The sequence below is a fragment of the Cryptomeria japonica genome, chromosome 2 (genome assembly GCF_030272615.1).
Source record: "Cryptomeria japonica chromosome 2, Sugi_1.0, whole genome shotgun sequence".
NCBI classification, from domain to species: Eukaryota; Viridiplantae; Streptophyta; class Pinopsida; order Cupressales; family Cupressaceae; genus Cryptomeria; species Cryptomeria japonica.
In genome coordinates, this window is record NC_081406.1 from 492754072 (window position 1) to 492762571 (window position 8500).

Below are 8500 nucleotides of genomic sequence, written 5' to 3' on the forward strand. Positions count from 1 at the left end.
GACAACTGAGAGGGGGGGAGGGGGGGGCAAATCAATTGTCAACAGATTACAGAACTTTAAGCATTCAAATCCTAGTTACTGGAACACATAAACCTAATGATCAACCAAGTCAGATTAGGCTGAAAACAATGTAAGCCAATCATTAAATCTCTCTAGTAGCACATCAGGATCATCCATCAACACATTACATTAACCGGTCCATAACCTAGATAACGCCAGACCCAAAATAGGTCGTCATGAACCAAATCCAACACCACCGATCAATGGGAACATGAACAAGATAACCAACAACATCCAGAAAGCCATCTAGAAGTCACACCAACACCACTTATCAATGCATCAAAATATCTTCAACAAAGCTCTACCGATAAAACCCTTACTGTAACCAAAAGGCTTACTAGAACAAATGATAGTATCTGAGTCATCAAATCCTGAACCAATTGATTGTGATACCCATATGAATAGAATGAATAACATATCCAAATCAATTCCACAAACCAAAGCATATCAGAGCATACCGTATCAATATCATAATCCAACCACTCTACCAGAACCAACTGGAAACTGGTAAACAACCAAAACAACCGATGTTGCCATCAATGACAAAACATCAATGCAACACATAATCAATTCCTCCAAATTGCCAACAATCTCCCCCTTTGGCGTTGATGTCAACACTAGATGTGAAAAACATCCAAGTGCCAAGAAATGCCAAACAAGTCTCCCCCTATGGAAGACAACCAACAATCTCCCACAAAATGATATAGCAATGAAGATCTGAACCAAACTCCCCTAATGAATATATCTCTCCCTTATGTTTTTCACAAGAATAACTCTTCCCCCTTTGACATCAATGCCAAGGATCTGACATAAATATCAAAGAAAAATCATAAATCCTCTTATTCTTACAACTAACTACTCCTCTTGAGTAGTAGCACCACCACATCAATCCAGAATGAGTAATAGCTCTGATAATGCATACCATACTGATGCCAATCAGCATCACTCAGGTCTCTATAGGAGGGACAGAAACCCCCAATCTGTCTCTGAAGTACTCAAATGATTCTTTAGGCAAAGGTTTAGTGAAGATGTCTGCAATCTTCTCTTTAGTATTCACATAAACCAGTATGACTTCATTTGCTTCCACCTTCTCCTTCAAAAATTTCTACTTGATAGATATGTGCTTTGTCTTAGAATGAAATACCAGATTCTTTGATATATCAATAGCAGCAGAGTTATCACAGTGAATAACTACCGGTTCATTACAATCCACCTTGACATTTGTGCTCTCCACAATTCTTTGCAATCTTTTGTTATAACATCTATATGCTTTGATTTCATTAGAATAACCAATAAATATTCCTTCATCACATCTGGGATCAAACTTTCTAATGGAATCATCTCTTTTGATATAGCATTTACTACCAAAAATTCTGAAATACTTAACTGTCGGTGTATGACCAAACCATAACTCATAAGGTGTCTTACTGGTGTCTTCTTTGATATGAACTCTATTGAATGTGTATACCATCATGCTTACAACTTCTCTCCAGTAGACATGAGGTAGATTATCTTCCATCATCATAGTTCTAGCTGCATCCAAGATAGTTTTCTTCTTCCTTTCCACAACTCCATTATGTTGAGGTGTCTAGGGTGCAGACAACTGTCTCCTTATCCCATTCTTCTCACAATAGTTGTTAAATTCATCAGATGTGAATTCTCCACCCTGGTCTGACCTTAAGCATTTAATCTTCAATCATGTCTTTGTCTCAACTTTAGCTTTAAAGATTTTAAACTTTTCAAATGCTTCAGATTTCTCCCTTAGAAAAGTAACCCACATCATTCTTGAATAGTCATCAATGATTAGCATGAAATATCTATCACCATGAAAACTTTTGATTCTAGCAGGACCACACAAATCAGTATGAATAAGATCAAGAACATCATTAGAATTTTTTACTTGCTTTCCCATTTGACATTCCATACATATCGGATTATAGGGCTTTACAATCTTAGGTATATCTCTAGTTGCTTTAGTAGAATTGATCTTCACAATGCAATCAAAATTAACATGACACAACCTCTTATGACATAGCCAACTCTCATCAATTTGTGCAATCAAACATGTCTTCTCACCGGATTTCAAATGAAAGATGTTACCTTTAGTTTGTGTACCGGTTGCAATCTCCAATCCAGATCTATTGATAATCTTGCATTTTCCATCCTTCAACTGTAACTGAAATCTTGAAGATTTTGTAACTCCATAGATTCTTTCAGGGCTACTAGGACTATGACATGGACCACATGTTTTGTTGTTAGAGGGATGCAATTTTGGGGGTTTGATACCCTTTGGGCTCCAGGTCTGTCCTAGGAAAAGCCTCCACCTCTACCCTAGAAGTCTCTCATATCAAAATATTTTGGCCTTTGATTGAGGACAAACTCATAATATAGTTTCCTCAAAAAATATAATGGAACTTAAAAAATTATTACAAGGTGGTTGGTCAAAGACCATCCACCACCTATCCCAAAAAATATTTTTAATCCCCAAATGGTTACACCAATGTATAGGAAACCTCTTTGAATTAAGAGGTAAGGTCTCACTGGTTTTGGGGTCATTAAAAAAGCATATATGTGTGCTTTACTTATCATTTTATTTTTCACTGCATCATAGGACAACCCACTAGCTTAAAATGCACGACATCGATCCTTATAACTTCCTCATTTTGTAACTTGTTTGAAAACTTCCTTGGCACTATTAGTGATTGATTCTAGGTCTAAAGCAAGGGATGCATGATGTTCATGCTTGAAGGTCTTTAATCTATTCAACAATCTAGTTATTTTTGCAATAATTTATATTAATTGGTTTATCAAATCATCTTGTGTCATTTGTGAAGGGTCTATTGGAGGAGATGGAGGGTTTCTATCCTGAGGGTCTTGCTATGGGTTTTTCCCTGAGTTCTTAGGAGGTATGGTTTTTTGGGGGCCAGTGTTTTGAGAATCTGATATATATTTATAACAAAGAATTAAAAACAATGACATTACATTCAAATTTCAAATAAAATTAATCAAATACATAAAATGGATAAAAAATAATGAGTTTCATACCTCTTCGTCGCTGTGGCATTGTGTATGATATTTTTTTTCTCAAAACCCGTTCATGTATATGTGATTTGAACACCTCTTCATAACCCTTCTCGTGTGGTCATGAGTGAAAATGACCCAGTCGGCTGCAGTAAATTTGTTTTTATTGATAGTAAAACACGAATGAGTTATAAGAGCCTTAACATGAATAGGTTATTTAAATTTAAAAGTAATGCATTCATGTTAGTAGTTTTTAGAAAAAAAAATTGAGAGGGTGTCCACATTTTTGCACAACAACTTCATGCACTTACCTGATGACACAATGCTCTTTGAATATGACCCACAAGTGTTGACACAATAACATTACATGAAAAGGCATACAAGAATCAATGATAAAAATATGCTTATATGAAGATTGTTGCAACTTGTTTCTCCATAATGCTTATATTTGAAGAAATCCTATTCTTGAAGGATATGGTGGGATGAAATGATGCTTGATGGATGCTTATGACGTGTGTGTGTGGACTAATAAATAAAAATAATTTGAAAATATGCTCTTATATATAGTTCCCAAGCTATTTCATAAATTAGGTTGACCTCTAGTGCTCATATTGAAATATTGAATTTGGGGATCAACTGGTAGGAACTTGGGTATCGACATATTTAAAAATGGGTCTAATCTATGGGGACAAGGACACATAACACCCTAGTCCACTAGGACAAGGATGCCTAGAATTCTTGTCAAATTAAAATAGGGTGAAACAAAGGTGGTTCAGGTGCACTCAAGCTCAAGATAGAGACCCAAATTACCATGTCATCATATGACGATAGTTTGACAATGCAAAGGTGATAAATAGGCTTGAAAAAAAGCCTAGAGAAAACACACTAAGTCAAGGGCACAAAAAGGAGTGTAGAATAATAAGTGGTTACAATTTATGACACTAAATTTAGTCCCTACTTTAGTAGGAGTATAAACCTACCCTCATACTTGCAGTAAAGCAAAAGAAAGAGAGAAGAGAGACATGAGCAATTGGGAGCAAGATTATTAAGAGATAAGACATTACTAAATTCAAGGGAACAAGCTCACAAGCTTAGTATCTTAAGTCACACAATCGCATACAGGGATGCAATAAACAAAGCAAAAAAAACGTAAATCCAAAAAAGGACAAAACCAAGGACACATAAAATGGGTTTAGTACTAAAAGAAAAGGCTCCAAGTCAACTAGTTGAAGAGACCTTGATGATTAAAATGCATCAATTTCTAATGTCATTCTCAAGAAGGCTATTGCAAGAGTACTTGTGGTCATATGGAAAGAGAAAGAGCATACATTTGTTGATACAATAAGAAACCATGATCCAACAACTAGAGAGGTGCGTTATACTATTGTTTTATGGGAGAATAAGAAAGGAAACATGGATTCCACAAGCTACCAAGCTATGTTATTCTAGGTGACCCATGGAAGAGAGAGGGGGACAGAATATGGATTCCATGAGATAGAAAGATGTTTTATGTTAGGTGATCCATTAAAGAGCATGGATTATATAGAACAAGTTGTCTTATGTTGTGTAATCCATGTGAAAAAGGAAATGAGATTCAAAAGGTCTAGCAAGATGTGTTATGTTAGTTGACTCACCTTAAAAAAGGAAGATGACCAAACATAACACATTGTTTGCAAGGCAATCTATTGAAAAATAGGTGTTTCAATGACACTAGGACAAGAGTCCATATGATTGAATAAGGATAACCAAACAAACCACTATTTGTAAGGAAATCCTATTGCAAAATGGGCGATGTAGTAACACTAGGATAAGGGTCTACATGCTTAAACAAGGATAACCAATTAAATCATTATTTGTAAGGAAATCCTATTGCAAAATGTGTGCTACAAAGATAATAGGACAAGGTTCTACATGATTAAACAAGGATAACCATACAAAGAATTATTTGTAAGGAAATCCTACTACAAAATGGGTATTGTAGTGACACTAGGACAAGGATCTACATAATCGAACAAGGATCAAGGAGGCAACATCTATGCCCCCCTTCAGGATTTCAACATATTCATAAGTTGATATCATAAGGTAGAAAGGAACAAGGATAAACACCTTAATCTCCAAGGAGATATCCTTTAAGAAATGATGTATATACATTTCAAGCTAAAGAGTCCTAACTCTTTTGAGAAAGGAAGCGATAGTTGCAAAAGAGACATGTAAAGGATTCCTTTTGAGGGATGCATGAAGAAAGGAGGAAGAGATCTTTACTCAAATAAATCTACCTCCAAGAGGAGATCTTTGACAAAAATAACATCTTTAACCAAAGGGGAAGGAAAGAGATAAAAAAATGTGCACCTTCCCAATTGCTAGAAAATGTGGATTCTTGATGAAGAATTACATGCTTTCAACACCAAGGAGAGATCATTTATAAAAACAAAGACTTTCAAGAAAGCAAGAGGTCCTAACCAAAAAAACACACTTCCAAGCAAGGATGGACAGTTCTATGTAAGAAATGACATTTTTATAGAAAGATTCAACTCAACAAAGGAAAAGTGGATCCTTAGAAAAGAGATAAGAAAAGATTGCAAACTATTCTCCCCCCCAAGCATGGAGACATGAATAACAAGGCTATTATATTGATAGCCAAGTATGATTTCACATGAAGTTGTACCACCATGAATGAAAAAGAGACCCTAAAAGGTAAGCTATTGGTGTCACATAGTGAAGAGAAACATAATAGGTGAAAGGAGTGCTAATGTACTACTTGAATGGTGTCATTATAAACAATTAGTTGAACTTCACATTCAAAATAATAAAATTTACTTGTAGAATGGCCACGGTTTTGATGATATGTGCAAAAAGGAACATTATCTTGATTTGGTTTACGATTCTTTCTTCATTTTCCTAAAGAAAGGAAAATTAATTGAGCTCTAAGAAGGTCAAAATTAATGTCCTCCTATTGTGATAAAGAGTTGGGAGAAGGAAAAAAATTATCTAGGTAATGAGGGAGGGTATCCTAAGTGCATTGTGAAGGAGGTTTTATAGGGAATTGTATACCTTGTTCCATCTTTCCAAGACCTTGTTTTCTATAGCCTTGTTTAGAAATCATGTCATAGAAAACTTCATAATGAATTTTTAATTGGGAAGGGGAAGGAATCTCATTCTAGAGCTCACTGAAATTTGTTTTATAAATGTGCTTTGAAGGTCCATCATGAAGAATAGACGAAGGGGGAAGGATCTTTGTAGGAAGATTCTTACTTCTATTAACAGTATTCATGCCTACATTTTTTATGTTGGGAAAAAGTATTACCATCATATAAAGGTTTATCCTTACTCAATGTTATGTTAGGGGATAGATCATGAATAAAATTCATAGCATAATCTTGTCTCAAAATATGTTGGTGATTAAAATAAGTTATTGGCAAATAAGGAGGATCTAGAGTGATGTATGTAATAAGATTAACATGCTTATCTTGTTCCTCTTGCACCAAAGTACCTTTGTCAGAAAAGGATTCATCATTACTCTTTAATGTTGTATCTCCATTGGAGAGATCATTTCTAGGGGTATCAACTCTTTCCTCATGAATAAAAGATACTCTATGAGAGGTACAAGTATGATTCATTTCAATATCATCTCTAGGAGGGTTACTTGAAATATCCACTACATCTTTAATGAAATCTAAATATTCCATTATTTTTCTTAAAAATATTGTCATTTAACAACATGAAACATGTATGAAAGATTTGAGAATGATTTAAATTTAGGGAAATTTTTTGAAATACTCATAATGCAATACATAAAAGTAGTATGCACGAATGCAAGTCACATGAAGTGAAAGAAGCCATTATCCAACATATGATTTTGATAAATATAGTTGATAAGTAATGTAATTACACGTGAAATAGAAAAGCAATCAGATTTTGTGAATTCCATAATGAAAAAATAAAATATGAAAATACCAAATTAGAAATATGCAAAATGTTAGAAGTGTCAGGTTCACCAAAATGTAATGTTGGTGAACTAGACCTCAAAATGCATGTAATGTAAGTGCATAAATGATATAATTCAGAAATGAATGTAAATATGTGTCAATTAAATGCATCAAAATAATATTTGAAAATAAAAACCAAAATTTAATGCAATTATAAGACACTTAGGTTCACCAAAAATGTAAAGGTGTCAAATAGGGTTCACTAGTTTATGCATGCAAACTAGGAATCAAACCTATTTCATAACACAACATTTGGAGGAGAATGAACTCAACAATCTCAACCTCAAATGTATTAGGAAAGGGCTGAGAACAAGGTAAATTTAGTACTCCTTGATTGATTTGAGGGTCATTATTGAAATAATGTGAATTGAAGTGCATGAACTAGGGTTAATGATGTAAAATTGACAATGATCAACATGCACAAGCAATTTTATAATGGGCCCTATTTGGGGAACAGGTATGCCTAACACCCTATTCCACTAGGATAAGGATGCCTAGCTCTCTTTTCCACCTTGAAGAGGGTGAATCAAAGATGGTTCAGGTGCACTCAAGCTTAGGAGTAAGACCCAAATCACCATTCGATCATATGTGATACTTTAATAGTGAGGCCAACAATAGGCTTGGAAAAGAGCTGGGAGAAAACACACAAAGGAAATGGCACAAAAAGGAGTGCAAAATTGTAAGGGGTTATAGTTTATGACACTATATGGCCAAAAAATTATTTGTATTATTAATATAATTCTGGTACATCATATGCATATTTACATCTCCAAGCATATTAAATTCATATCATATCTTCTATTACACTCCTTTCTCATGTTCCATCTCTCTCTATATATATCTCTCTCTTCTACTAGTCATTACATCTACAATATATTTATACATAGGAGTTGGAACGTGACCCATGTAGAGTATCCTTAATCAACATGATACTTCAGAGTCATAGGCTTCATAGGCTTCATGCAACAAGATGTAATATGTTCTTTAGACCTATGTCTAATTACTCCTTTCCCTTCCAATGCCACACCCCTTCAAAAACTTGACTTTTCCTCAATAAAATCTACTATGCCAGAATAATATCCTTATATATCTCCTTAAGGCCCTAAAAATTGTTGTCCCATAGAGTTTTCACCAACTTAAGTTTTTTTATGTGAACTTGGATCTACAACAATAGCTTTTATATATAATGGCTAGCATGGAGAGCGGTCGAGTCCAGAATTCAAATTTTCTGAGCGGGAATTTTGGTTCGGCGCTAGGACAACTTGTTGCAAAAGATTCAGAGAGTCCTGCAGAAGGGGAAGCTCAAGTTGTAAGGATCCTGATGCTCCCTTGGATTCGGGGGACCCAAGGGGAGGACCAAGACCATGTAAAGAGCAGATAGCAGGAGGCAGTGGGAAAGGTCAGGTTCAAATTCAAAATTAGGTGGCAATTCG